Source organism: Pagrus pagrus (genome assembly GCF_965226575.1).
Source record: "Pagrus pagrus genome assembly, chromosome: 14".
In the NCBI taxonomy this organism is placed as follows: domain Eukaryota; kingdom Metazoa; phylum Chordata; class Actinopteri; order Spariformes; family Sparidae; genus Pagrus; species Pagrus pagrus.
Window position 1 is genome coordinate 10,380,450 of NC_140198.1, and position 15,438 is coordinate 10,395,887.

Sequence of the window (15,438 nt, forward strand, 5' to 3'; positions counted from 1 at the left end):
CGAACAACTAAAGTATGTAGTGAAAATATAGTGCTAAACTCATACAAGCTGCCATACACCATAGTGAGATTTTTAATACACTATAAGATCACTGATGCGTCTGTTTCGTGGGTTAAACTCACTCTCAGTAACCTCTTGTGTGATTGTCTAGTATAAGACAAAGAACCTAGTTTCTCTCTCTATTGTTTTCTATTGTGACTGGCACTGCTGGTGCTCAGCTATGTAGAGGTTTTGTTACTGTTAGCCAGATATGTGGACTCGAGTTTAATTCGACTTGCAACTGCTACTAAGGACATGATGACCCGAATGACTTGACTTCAGTTTAGTTTTTTTTTTTCAGTCTTGCTGTCAGTATTTTATCGTTTAAAAGTGATGTGAAAATAAATAAGCTCTATGAAGTTATTTGTTTTTGTGTAATTATGTTTATTTTAGTGAATATCAATAATTATAATACAATACATTTTCATACAGAATAGATCAGGCTCTGGCCAAAATTGCCCCACCCATAGGGATTGGTCTGGCCCGCCAGAAGTTTCTAGCAAAAAAACAAAAAACAACAAGCACAGCGCAATTTGGACAGGAAGTTAGTCAATTAAGGGAACTTGGGATCCTATTTCTTACAGAAGCCCTAAGAGGCAAGTGATATAAAAGAAAAAGTGGAAAGATTATCTTGGCAAAACAGTTTTTCACCTGTTCTTAAATCACAACTACAGGACAGAAAACAATACAGATCAGACTTAGACAATACAACACAACACAACAGGTGCTTGCTTTTTGACCCTTGTCAACCATTAAGTTTAATTTTTGCTGCTCCAAGATAAAAGGTTTAGGCATCCCTGGATTAGATACACTGACCAATAATATTATTAGTAAGACAGATAGAATACTGCATTAATATCTTGTCTCTTCTCTCTATAAAGACCAGATACGACAAGAAAGATTGCAGTATCTTGGGGGAGAAGAAATTACTTGACTTGGAAAAAACAACTTGGAATTTGCTTGAAACTTGAACCAAATGACTGTTGTTAGCAGACAAAGTGTTGCAGAGAGCAGCATCAGTGTAATGTTGTTGGTTTTACTCTGCTAACAGAGGGGGAGAGGCATTTTAATCAGATTACAAAACGAATCTGTTCAACTGTAGCTTTGATGCTATTTTCAAGGTGCAAAATAATCTTGATATATAAGGTTTAATCACAGTAAGACGTATGTATTATAGGATACGTTTCCCCTTAAGTGATCTTCTTTATTCAGAAATATGAAGGTCAGACTTGTTTACACGCAACCTCCAGGGGTCAACATTAAATAGAGATGTAAACAAGGATAAGCTCATGATCACTTTCTGCCTGGCAACTGAGCTAAGTACTACATGATGGTGAAGGGAGGAGAGAGAGAAAGCCTTAAGAACTGCAAGAATTTAAAGACCATAAAAAAAAAAATAATCCAACGTGGTCAGGGAAGGTGTCAGGCGAGGACAGACGCATTTTTTCGTATAGAAGATTGGATTTATTAAACCCATGAATGAGGGCAGCGAACAAGAAAGGGAGGTATGAAGGATGGGAGGGGGTGTTAAATTCTTCTCAAATTCTTTCAGATTTTTTTTTTTTGGTCTTTCATTGGTGATTATGTGTTCCAGTGTGACCTTCACCATCCAGCCACGAGACTGGACCACCAGGCGTCTGAGTAAGAACAAAAAGGCAGAAAGTAGATCGAGAAATAGAGAATACGAAGACGGATAGCACAGGATGACAAAAAAAGATGCATCAGAACCGCAAGAACGAAAGGTTAAAGACACCGTTGAGACTGAGAGAGGAAGATGAAAGAGACAAGCAGAAAATTCGGAGTCTATGGTGGCTGATGTCATGGTAGCCAGCCAACCAACTAGTGAGCCAAAACCAATAAGCTTGTTAGCTCTGCTAAGTCTGTTGATGAAGATGATGATGGGTTGACGGACCTTCAGACCTCTGACCGAGGAGCTAAATGGATACTGTTGCTCTTGATCAGAAGCATTTAGCAATAACAAACAACACTTTAAATCTGCCCAGTAGAGCTCAGACACAACCTTTTGACTCATATTAGCAGGAGAACCACAGGTTTGATGAATAACATCATTAATAACCAGTTTAGGGATGGTTGGGTCAGACTTTATTACTTTATTAGGCTAATCTAGAGCAAAATAAAGACCTATTTTATAATGTTGTGGAGCAAGTAATGAGAAGAGAGAGACTTTTTCGAGACTGCAGTAATGGTTGGAAATATCAGCAGTATGACATCGTCAGTCGTTTTCATTTAGTCAAGAAAACGATCCTGCGCATGACTGATGAGTTAGCTTAAGTACTGAGCCCTGAGCTTTTTTCGTAGACACTCTTCGCTGATTTTTCACAGTAAAAAAAATCCTCGTAACTCGTGAATTCTGAGCTGAGTGGATTGATGTGGTTGCTCGATCAGCCATGTCTTAATTTACCCAGAATTCATGGAAAATTTGTCCCTTATAAGTTAAGAATAACACAACTTGAATTTATCACAAACAGCTTATAAGATCTACTTTTATTGTTCTGTCTGTCTCTTTAACATTCAGACTGATTCAGGTCCAGACAGATCCTCACAATTATCAAGACGGCAGGACCACATCTAAATCGTTAAGTCATAGATCAGTTTTAGATCAGAGGGTGAATCATGTTAGCAATGGAACAAGCTTGAAGACAACTGTCAGGATGTGGTTGCATGCAGACGTTTACTGCCCACAACTCTTATTGTGTTAGAAAATATTTAAACTACACATGTAACACATTCCTTTAGGACAGGTCAGTCACTCGGTTAGAAAAAGTTCAACCATAACAAATAGATCAGACACTCAGACGGCAGAAAGAGACAAAACTGCACATCGAGAGGCACCACTCTTGCTTGTGTATTAATGATTTAAGCTACCTGCTGTATAGAATTAAAATCTTTTCACTTAACTTTTGGACCATGAATTCTTCATCAAAATATGAACCATTATATTCTTTACTCAGCAGTGCTTGACCCTCCATTATAAAACAACTGAGGTGCCCCTAACTCCCCTGAAGAGTCTTAACTCAAGCCACTAGAAACATATCTCGAACATTTACCTGGTGTCTTGAATCAGAACTCTTTTAAAATCTTGAGTGTAAAATTGAGTGTACAACCCTCAATTATGACTCAAGTCTCCCATAGGACCTGAAAGACATCACTCCCATTGTCCACGATCAAACAGAAACAGAGAGGAAGCTGTGTTTGAAAAGGTGGAAGTGGTCGGGTGTCGCGCACTGACAGACCAAAGCATCCAGTAGCGGGAAAAGGAAAGGCTGTGTTGCAATGAAGTGTTATCTCCAATGAGATTCAGTGTGTGTGTACTGGAGACAAACAGTGGCTGCGTGTTGCTGGGCAGTGCTCACACCACTGTCTAAAATCTACAGCTGACCAAGACAAGCTGTCACACTCTAATAAGCTCCGCATTCCTGCCCCGATCTGGCTTTAATACTTGCTTGACAATATTAACATGCAGTCTACTCGATTAATGTTGAGGTTATATGAAGCTGTAGAAACTGCTACTTCTGTATTTGCAGGGATGTAAATGCTAATAGTGCTCCCATTGTTAAACAATTCATGCTTACATAATGTCACACAAACAAAATGCAACAAGGTCAATAGGAATATATAAATAACACTCTCCACTATAAAAAAATCCCTAGTTAAGGATTCAATATCCTCCTTGGTCAACCATTAACCAGGAACTGCACCATGCCAGCAGCATCGAGCTTACAAAATGAACACAGGCCTCTGCGAATGATACACTTCTTCCAAGCAGCTTTGAGAAGACAATTACTTTTGTATTAAGGACCCCCTGGAGGGCCGCAATATGATCTAGTCACGGTGAGTTTAACTGGATACTGTAGGAATTCCTCCGCACTAGAATAGAACAAGGCTGCAGGCGATGGAGTGTTGTTTGTGTGTAGGTGCGTTTGGTCTAAAAATGGGCCGTGCAAATTCATCATTACTGCGGCATACAGTTTTCAGTCTTAGGTATGTGTGTTAAAATCAGAGAATATAGTGATCTGGGTGAGTTAGATGTGAAAAAGGGACCATTATGGAAGCAAATGGACAGGAGTAAGTGCTGCCACATCTCGCCCACTTTTTGTTTAATACATGAATTGAAGTTGTGCAGTAAACATGTCTTGTGCTTTGCAAGCACCTTGCATAAGTATCCACAATCTCAACTTAATGCAAGGTGGTAACTCCTGAGGGAGGATAGGGATGGGCCATCTGGCCAAAATATAATATCACCATCCACCATCTAAATTGCGTAAGCCTTTATGATCGATCACAATCTGAAATCGTCAGGTAAAATAGAGGAGAGAGGACATATGACCCAGGCCTGAGGCACGAACGGCCTCAAGGGTCACATGTTTCACTGGCTCAACAGCATCTTACAACATCTCCACAAAGCAGGAGATTACCTTATTCAGAGCAAATGTGTGATACCACCACCAACAAGGGAGCCATGGTGACAAAAGAGGGCCAGGACGAAAAAAATTATGAAAGAAAGAAAAACATAGAAAGTGAGAAAGAAGAGATGGCCCGGCAGGAAGCTTAAGACAAACACCACAGGAAAAAAAAACACAATAACAAATGACCCACTTCCTGTTCAAAAGGTGGGAAAAGTCTCAATGACTCCATCATTACGGGAAAAAAAAGCTATTGTTCTTTGGTCCCCAGTGTCTCCTAAAGCCCCTAAAGACACACTGTCTGCAGTCTTGGCAGGACAGATAATACAGAGCTCAGTACATCCCTGTTTTTTTCTTTAGCTAACATCATCGTCAGTTCACGCCACTATTTTTGCATAGTTGTTGTTATTCTCAATTAGTTATAGTCCCAAAATTGTGAAACCTGTCACAGTCTCCCAGAGGCCAAGCTGACTTCTTTACATTGCTTGTTTTATCTGTCAAACAGTCCAAAATCGAGATAATTTCAATTTACCATCATAGAGCAATGACTGAAAACAAGACTTTTTACAGTATGTACTGAATACCTACAACAGTGTCTAATGATGTAGACATGTATTTGTACCAGGGGGCACCGAGGTACCCGTGTCATCTCTTGCCTATGGCTGTCTCTGCTCTGCCAGGCTGCTTTGACCATCTCTGTCCTGTTATGTAATGAGCTGTGGTCCCACCAGCTGACCACAGACACATAACAGATGCAGGAATTCACCCACGGTGGCCCCACGAGCTGGTACTGCGTCACCCACCGCGATACTGCATGACTTCACCAGCAGCACATGAGATTTAGCACATGAGAACGAGACTTCCCAGGGAGACGCTGACTTTTCAGTGCACATGTTGTTCATTAGAATCATTAATTCTTTAATTAAATCTCACAGTGACTTCTATCTCATCATTACGGGTCTGTTTTAACTCATCCAAACTGTTGTTTTTCCATCGTCTGAACCAATGAACAGAGCAGATTCTGGCTTTATAAAAGACCAAGAACAAATGCCATTAACAAGTGATTTAGCAACATTAATGTACATCAAGCTGGCAAGAACTAAATCTAAGCAAAGAGGTCTTACCAGACAGAGTAGCGAACAAAGGAATCATTGTGAATATATGTGCAATACATGGAACGTATTACTGCTGGTAAATCCGTGACAAAAGCTGTTAATGGACTTATTACACCTTATACAGACTGGTGTGGCATAAAGGCCATATGATATGACCTGGTTCTGTTTTTCACAATTTGTATTAAGCCCCTGCATTTAATACTTCTGTACTTTTACTTCTGTATTTTTTAAAATTATTTGTATTTCCAGTGTTACATTTTTGTTCAGCACGCTTACTTATCCAGAGAAATGTCTTGAGATGAATTTCATCTAGCTCCATCATCTAGTCATTACAATGGTTCGTTACCAAATAAGAGCAGACAGCGACTTTTTGCATTCATGCTTTCGTCACACAATTTATGGCCCTGGAGAAAGTCTAGAAAGTTTTCCCGTAACAATATAAAAACCATATAAAACAATCTGCTGATACCAAACACCTGACTCTTTATGGCAGCACTCTGACCCTGCCCTTATCACTGATAGTTCGACTGGTTTGGTTCTTTTGGCGGTGGCACACGGAGAGGAATGTACGTGATAAGCAATTAGGGCAGGTAGAGCAGGTAAAACAAACAGGTTGTTCTATTCCTAGCTCTCAGTCTGAAAGCTTAAAACATAACATGCAAATCTTGTTCAAACATTCAAATTTCCAGCTGCTAATGCTGCTTATCTAACACATCTATACTTCAGACTATAGCCAGTGTTCAGTTATCCTTTAGATAAGTAGGTCTAATCCAAACGGATCCCAGTAGCAACATTTGCACTGTTGTCTGCAGGACACATCTGCTCTCACTTTCTACACTAGTTCTTAAAAATACTGTTATTTGTGCTTAAACATTATCGAGTACCCTGCGGCATTCAAATATCTCTTACATAACAGACATTCGACTATGCAGTGATCTCACCAGTTATCTACCGCTCTGTGCAGATGTCACAGCAGGTGAGTATAGTGTACTTGATAAGAGGACAGTCTGCAGGACACTTCCTGGTAGAACAAACAACTGTGCATAAAGGAAAATCACAGGAATATACACCTGTGGGGTTACGTTCAATAAAGCAACAAGGTGACGAACTGCAGAGTGATATTACTTTAAAAGGAATGTTTTTTATAACAAATTATTATTTTCAGTATCAATTTATCTGTCGACTGTCTTCTGGAGTCCAAGGTGACGTCTTGACGCCCAAAGATATTCAGTTTGCTATCAAAGAGGGGAAAGAAAATCAGAAAATATTCACATTTCTGCTGCCATTTTTGCTTGAAAAAATACTTCCTGGTCATTGGGGGCCCCTGTCTTGCATGTTTTAGATGTTTCCTTGTCTCAACACACCTGATTCAAATGAATTGTTTGTTATCAGGCTTCAGCAGAGCTTGATAACGAACTGATCATTTGAATCAGGTTTGTTGGAGCAGGGAAACACCATAGATATCCTGTCCGATCAACTAATCATTGCAGCTCTATCTACAAGCCTATTTTGTGAGAAACAAGCTCAAAGGAATCAAAAACTGCTATCAGACTAAACCGCCCTTTTTCCAACCAAGTCTTGCTCTATTTTGTTTTGCCTTTTTAACATTTGTTTGTCATGTAATGATGGGAAAAACAGGCCTGGATCAACCCAATCACCAGAAAAAAGATGAGTTAAGTACGTTTTCTTTTCTTTATTTTGCAATGACATTTGTTAAATTTTCTATTTCTCTCCTGACACAACGATGTGCTTATTCTCTGATTAGGTTTAGGCAGAAAAAACACTTGATTAGGGTTTGAAAAACATAATTGCTTCGATTAAAATACCTGTTTTGGTCACAGCAAACACGGCTGGAAATGTCCCATGGTCTCCTTAAAAAAACCCAGTTATGTCGCCACAAACATGGTTGGATATGGCCCGACCTCCTGTGAAAAAATATCCACTTTTGGTTGCCAAAAACACAGCAAGAAATTGTCCTGAGTTCTCCTCAAAAATATCCACCACTGTCAAGCTTACAATAAAAAGTAGTTCCACACGTACCTAAACCCGCCTAAGCGCAGACTCGAACTGCCGTCACCAGTTTGTCAGCCTTTGGTGCCAAGGGCGTTTTTTGCAGAGAGATACTTTCACACCAATTATGAATGCATGAATTGCCAATGAGTGATTACTAAAAGGCAAAGTGACAAAGAACATTTAGTTAAATCAAGGCCTCCTTGAGGCATTTTCATCCATTTCGCTGCGCATATTGCATATTGCACACCAACATCTTTAATGGGCAAACACACAAAACTTTACCCCTGTCCTTCTGCAGCCACATAAATCTTAAGTCTTTACACCAATAGACACTCCGACAACACAATTAGAATTGGGTGTCCTCGTCCCCCCCCGTAATCGTTCGACCTCCTGCAGCGGCCAAAGTCACGTTACAGTACTAAATGACCTGCTGAGCTCCAAGACAAACTGCATTCCTCGTCTGGCCTTATTGCTCCCCAAGAGCCATCTAATAAGAAGCAATTACTCCCAATGAATGGACATTTTCAGACCACCAAATGGACAAGAAGCTATACAGGGGCTAGTTTTGAAGGGGAAAAAAAACACACATTCCAGTCTCCAACAGTATACAGCCATATACACTTCAGACATCATGCATAGTAACAGCACACCTGCCCAAATTATCACAGATGCACATGTTTAACCAATAATTAGAGCAAGTTCCAGTCATGCGTGATTGAATCCTTTTGGTTACTTGGAATGGATGAACAGTAGGATAACACATCATTTACGCTACAAGGAGCAGCATACACACAAACTCTACATATCCACTGACGTCAAAGGAGAAGGCTCACTGAGAGCAGGAGTCATTCGTGCATGGAGGTGCTGTTACAAGAGTATGTCAGTGACATCATGTCAGCTGAGGAAGGCGAAACTGAAGAAAACAAAGAGAAATGTGAGGATAAATAGGAAAAAAGGTGTGAGAAACTGGATCACTGTCTACTATCTAATATGGCGTGATGAAAGTGAACAGACATGCCTCTAATCTCTCCTTTTATACCTGCCAGGATGCTTTAAGAGGCATGAAAAGGACAGGAAAGATACACGATACGCTGCCCTGTAGAGCGGCGGCAGCTGGACAACAGGGAAACATTTGCTCAGTGTTGCAGCAGAGATTTGAATTGCAAAAGAAGCCGGCAGGCAGACGGAGACACTGTGTGAGGGCGAACTGTTAACATTCACTTTCCACGTTGACCCCAACATGGCTGCCGCTGAAGTTACTGACAGATCTGAGCCAAGAGAAAGTAGATTTTGATCTTGTTGAGGAGAGTGTACTTGCTCAATGTGATCTGCCAGTATCCGGTGATATTAAACAAATTACCATGTGGCCAGCAGTCTCCGCATTTCTGTTTTCACCCTCATAGAGCGAGGAGAGTAATTCAAGTGGAAGTGATGATCCATAATTAAGCAGATGTGGGTAACAGGTGTCCTCACATGCCTCATGTTACCGTCCTTCAAAATCCGCTAATTTATTGGCCTTGACAGCCTCAAGATCAAATCTCTTTCAGTCTCCTTCTCCTCTATTTACACTTTTGTTTCCCACTTATTCCTCAGACACAGGCAAAAGTTAAAGAATGTGAGGGGGAGTCTTGACACTTTCCTTGTAGAGAAAGCTGAGAAAGCTGAAAGCTGAGTTTCAGTATTTGCGAATGGCTTTTCAACTCTCCACTTTGCAATTTTACAGTCTGAATGAAACACATGAGAGAAATATTGACATTGCCCGATTTAGTTTACTGTGAAACAACAGAGTATAGCACACAAAAAAACTAGGGCACACAAAAACTGGGGCATGTCAACTCACTGGTCAGAGATCACTTTAAGTCTGACTTTGGGTCTCTATTTGTCTTAACGAGTGCTTTAGTTCATGTAGACTATTGAGACATTAGGGAGATTCACCTGACAAACAGATGCTGATTTAAGCACCTAAAAAATGTTAACTTATTAGTCCGGAGCAGACCACAGCAAACATTTTGCCCCTACCTTGTGAGACAAAATTTGATACGGAAAAGGCCATAGCACACACAATAACAGATGGCTTGCTCACATCTCTGAAGTATCCATTTTCACCAAGCCTGCTGTTTTTTTGATGGCCTGAGCTTTTAAATTTATGTCCAAATACCCTCACTGAAGTGGACTTTGTTGCACCAATCTCAATTTATGCTTGAATTTAGTTAAAAACATGGAGTCGTTCCAAATTTTAGGGCAGACTGTCCTTGGCTTCGTACGTCCTTGCACAGAAACACAAGCATCACCAAACATTATCCAAAAGATATGCAAATAAGAACAGAACTAACAACAGGATCTAAATGACTCAGGATGAACAGATGTTATTATAAATGAACATGTATTGCAAAACAGCCTTTGTATTACCCCACATAAAAAAAGTGTTAATTTGGGCTCCATAAAAACAAAAGCAAAGTTTGAGTAACTAGTTCCTCTCTCCTGTTTCTCGCCCTCTCAATCTCCACATCACGTCTACAGGGGGAATTTTTCTGTAAAATGAACCTGGAATAAATTAGATTTCATGGACAGGTTTTAGCGCGAGAAAAAAGAAACTGCAGTTTTAAATTTTATAGTGCAAAGAGCTCAGCTTTCAACCTGTTCCTCAATGGCTTTTCCATGCCCACATACTGTGCAAACTAGTTCTGCTACAGTTTCAAAATCACACCGTGGGATAACAAAAAGAAAAAAAATGTTTTATGGCATTAAAGCACCAATAACCAATAACATCTGTTCCAGATGGAGTTACCATTTAGCTAGTTTTGTCATTCTTCAGGACGTTATGAAGCAAGTGATCAACGCAACACAGCCAACCTATATTTCCCTAAACAGGCTCATAAGTCTCTCAAACTGAGTAATCCTGGGTAAGCGCTTTTTCTCTGAGAAGTTTGCTTTATGCTGCAGAAAGCTATATTATGATAATAATGTAACAATGAAAAAGAAAATTATTATTTTATCCACAATACAGTAGTTCTTTGTTAGCTCGCAGCGCTATTACCACGTGGATCGTGATTTTGCACCTCCACCTCAGTATATTTGACGTAAAACCACATGTCGGAGCTGTATTGAAAGAACAGATGAGTCTAATGTGCTGATAATTACAGTTCCACCTACACCTCAGGCTACAGACGGTTACATCAACGCCTCTGCAGAGACCAAATGCTCGGTGTTAACTTTAAATCGTCCTGCTTTTGAAACATATACAGTCACCTAATAGTACTGATCATCGCAGTCAGGAGTCAAGTGGATTCTAATCTCCATTGTGTTTCGCAGCACAGAGTCTGCCCCCATGGTTAATTTTGGGGGAGGTAATCACAATGGGCTCCTTTTTACTGCTAGCAGCGCAGGTTTCCTACCTCCGAGCAGGGGAGGAGAGGGAGATCAGGGGAGGAGGGGTGGTGAGGCAGTAAAATAAATCACACAGAGATTAAACTTCACCAGAAAACAGTGCAAAACGCTCTGGACTTTGTAACCTGGCAGAGAGAAATAGTGTTGTAGCCCGATATGGTGCTGCCAGAGGAAGCAGTGGCATGACTACTAGAGGCAACATTACTCTTTCTAAGCTAGTTTGAATGAAAAATATACCCTTGCATTCAATTCACTGACCTCATATAAATAACTGTATGTCTTGGCTAAATGTTTGTACATTTGAGTCACATTTTTCTTGCTGATTTCTGGCTCATTTCAGTCAGTTCATAGATTAGTGGTCTCAAAAAGTCCAATGGGAATCAGACTTGGTATTTACTTTTTCCTATTGATTCATGGTAGGTGGGCTGCGAACAATGATTATTTTCATTGTCAATGAATCTGTCAAATATTCTCACGATTAATTGATTAGTTGTTTGATCTGGAAAATGGTAAGAAATGTGTGTGAAAAGTGTGTCAGTGTGTCCACAGAAGAAACCAGGAAATATTTACATTTAAGAAGCTGGAATTAGAATTTTAGATTTCTTTTCCTGAAAATTTACTCAAACCAATTAAATAATTATCAAAATAGTTGGCAACTGATCAGTTCATCTTTGAATCTCCAATTGTCAGTCTATTAAATGGCAGAAAATAAGGAAAATCGCAACTTCTCAGAGACCAAGGGAAAGTCCTCAATAGATATTCAGTTCACAATGATATTAAACAAAGAAAAGCAATAAATCATTTCATTTGACAGGTTTTGCTTGAAAAAACACTGAAATGATTAATTAATTATCGAAGAAGCTGTGATCATCGACTAATCATTTCATTTAATCTAAAAAAAATCTAAAAAAAGGACTTGCTGTGCCGCTATAGCTGAGTCACAAGCTCTGACTGGACACACACAGATAGACACACACACACAAAAAAAAGACATCAAGCCTCTACTTCCCAACATGTCAGACAGCTGTAAATGCCTCTTTTTATTAGTCAATATCACAGCCATATTACTGCATCTGTGGTCAGCTCAGGTCTCAGTGACAACCCCTCACCCACACCTTTTCATCAGGGGCTATGAAACCTGAGAAGGCCCTCCAGCAGACCTGTTAGCACGGTGTATTATGGAGGTACAGTACACACACACACACCCTATAGTCTGACTTTCTTTATTTCCCTCTCAAACACACAAAGGATGAAGGGTTGCAGCACAGTCCAAATAGTGAAACAGGAGCAGCTTCGGAGAAAGTCTGATTCCTTCTCTGTATAGGCCACTTTTTTGACTATCTTAACATCGGCAGTCTAAAACCTTAAAATCTGTGATGTTTTTGTATTTCAGCCAAGCGGTGTGGCTTGGATTTGGATTAAATTTGGTCATTTCCGAATGGACTTTCTATAAGTGGCTTTATATTTGTTGTTCAGCCATTGTAGCTGTTGCTACTCATGCTAACTGAACACGTTTTAGTCGCAGAATCCTGACAGATGAGTGTAGAGTATTACTTGTTGAATCGGTGACGGAGAGAGACGCAAACTTGTTTATTACTTAAAGGTACCCAGTGGACTTTTTGACCTCAAGAAGGGCTATGAAGCACATGTCTTGCCAGCTAAGGTCGGAGAGAAGAAGACTGCTAACTCATAAACATTTATGGAAACAATGCAGGTTTCAAAATATTTTGCAAATGTTCTGTAAGGGATTAAAATTTCTCATATTTGTTAGCTCTCAAGGATCATACCGCCATCTCAACAATACCATATTGTGTTCAGATAACGTGTGCACGAGATGACTTTCTCATCAGAAGGAGGAAGGGATGGTGGTGGCAAGACCGCGAGACGGCTGCCAAGTGAGAGACCACTGTTGAAGATCGTGCAACCAACCTTCAACCTGTAAGCGGAAAACCACGGGACGTCGGGGGACATTTTCCAGCTGTGTTGGTGGCTATTTTTGATGAGATATTAGACCAATTTGCAGCCAAAAACCAAGTATTTTTTAACAAGACATTGTGGCGACAGAAGCCGGGGAGCCAAAACATGATCTTTTCCTAACCAGACTATAAGCGATAAAATTTAAAATTTAAAATTGAACCTAATGAGACTTAAAGTTAAAACACAAAGAAATGTAAAGTTTCAACAAATCTGTGGTTTGTACATTGTTGCAACACTTATATTTTCGGTCCATCTACATTTTCCCCAAAAATAGGGAAAAGGATTAGGACATAGTTTTAAAAGCTGCCTATACAAATAGGTTACTCACACACACATACCTACGTGACATACGACACTGCCATATCCCAGTGAGGGTCCTATAGGGCCATACAATAGTAAAGGTGTGGTCCTGTCAGATAACCAGAATAGGCAAGCAGACAGACACACATAACCATACACACTTTCCAGCCATCCCTCAGGGGGTCTCCCATTAGCCAGTGATAACCTCTGTCAGCCATTTGTCTCCTTTTCATCCATGTGCTCTATAGGACCTGAAGAGGACTCTCTGTTACTCTGACAAAAGAAGGAGGGTCTGACAATAACTCAAAACTGCAGACCAGTGAGTGGTCAAACCCAGGTAAAAAAAAAACAACAAAAAGCCCCCTGGCCCTGCCAGCACAAAAGAGCTCCGCAGTAACAACTGAAGAGAAGAAACTAGACAACAGGTGAGGAAAGAGAGAAGGGAAGGCTGTGAATGTGTGATGGATGGTGTTAGAGATAGTTTTGCCAATGTTCAACAAACACAGAGCGTTTTGAAATCAACCCATGTGCTTCCTGTCTTGGCAGTCTCTCTGAGGAGGACCCCCGCCACGTCTGGAATGTCAGTGAGGTGAAGTGTGCACACAGATCCCACCTGTTACATGCAGGTGTTGCCCAAAGTGAAGGACAAGATGAAAAATATATCCACATCCTTGAAATAATTCACTGAACCAGGAAGGTGTTTTTCCCTTTTGGGTCAATTACTGACAGAATTGGTGATTTTTCTGTCAGATTGCAGATAAAATAAACTGATAAAAAAATAAATAAAATATCTGATTAGTTACACTTCACAGTTAGTAGCCTATAAACACTGAATAATCTGAATCTGCACAGTGACTAGTAACTAAATGTATTAAATTGGAGAGGAAGAAGTAGTAGTAGTATTAATTTGGAGTTGTGTTTCAGTGACTAAGTCCAATATTCACTTTCCTTTTATCTCCGTTAGCTCTTCACAAACCCCTGAGAATAATGTCGGCTGTCTGGCGCTCGGCAGGTAGCTTACAGTGGGTTTTTAGAGCTTTTTTACTGAAAACAATACTGATGAGAGCAGTGAGAGAAAACCAATAAACTGAAAAACGCTAAGAGCTTAAATGCTCTGCAGGGTCCGGTCATAACTTTCTGCAATTTTGTTATTTTTTAATGGCCCCTTTCAAACTTTGCATTGCATATAGTAATTTCATCTATTGTTTATCCAGAAATATTAAGTATAGCACTTTTAGGTAACAGCCACAAACTACTTATGTACCAGCAATCTTTGTCCCCATTATCATTTATGGACTTCAGAGGAAAGCGGTCAGATAATGCGATAGTTCAGTTGTAATCTTTATACTAGGGACAAACAGACAATTATCAACCATGTATCAACCATGAAAAATACCAGTCAGTCGATTCATTAGAAGAAAGTCTTCACTGTGATTATGGACATAAAGTTTCTTAATTCGGCCTCACATTACCTTCACATCTATGACTACCACAATAAACACCTTCACAGGTTTATGCCTGTGACAGAATACACACATAAGCTCATCGATAAGCTCAAGTTCGACCATAATGACGCACTGTTAAAGTAATATTTACTTACTGCGGCTTTTACTCTGAAGTTGAGGATTGATGTTTCCATTCACAGCAAGCCTGCTAATGACAATAACCTCATATTGCGTTCATTCTTTCCTATTACTTATTAACTCAAGGGGGAAATTTTCACTTGAATATGGCATCTTAAGCAGGCTGCACGCTTCCTCATCTGTCTTCTTATTCAAGAGAATCAAATCATTCACTTTGATCGTCTTATCAGTGTTTAAAGTGACCTTCCTACTTATTCCTGCAATGATGTCATATGACCTGCCTGAATACCTGCATGTTACATTCATGCACTTTAAAATGTGCATCCAACGTCTTATCAACGTTTCCAAGGTCAGAGGATGACATCACAATGACTTCACAAAAAAGAACGCTACACCTGTTGCTAACTAGCCTCCATGCTAACTAAAGCTGAATTATAATGTTATATCACCACGATGACACAATGTCCTGACTTTATCTCCAATACGCCACCCTGAACAGTCTGACTTTATTACCCATTAAACCCTTGATAATTAGAGGTCTGTTGGACTTTGGTCAGCGACTGGTCCAAAACGCCACTGAATTCCCCATTCCCTCACCAA

At 40.0% G+C, this 15,438-nt stretch overlaps 1 protein-coding gene across 2 annotated transcripts in view; it reads right to left on the reverse strand.

Annotated features, from left to right (window-relative positions):
• Window positions 1-15,438, reverse strand: part of shroom1 (shroom family member 1) — a 34,776-nt gene that overhangs the window by 16,380 nt on the left and 2,958 nt on the right. The gene's annotated exons all lie outside the window — the stretch shown is intronic.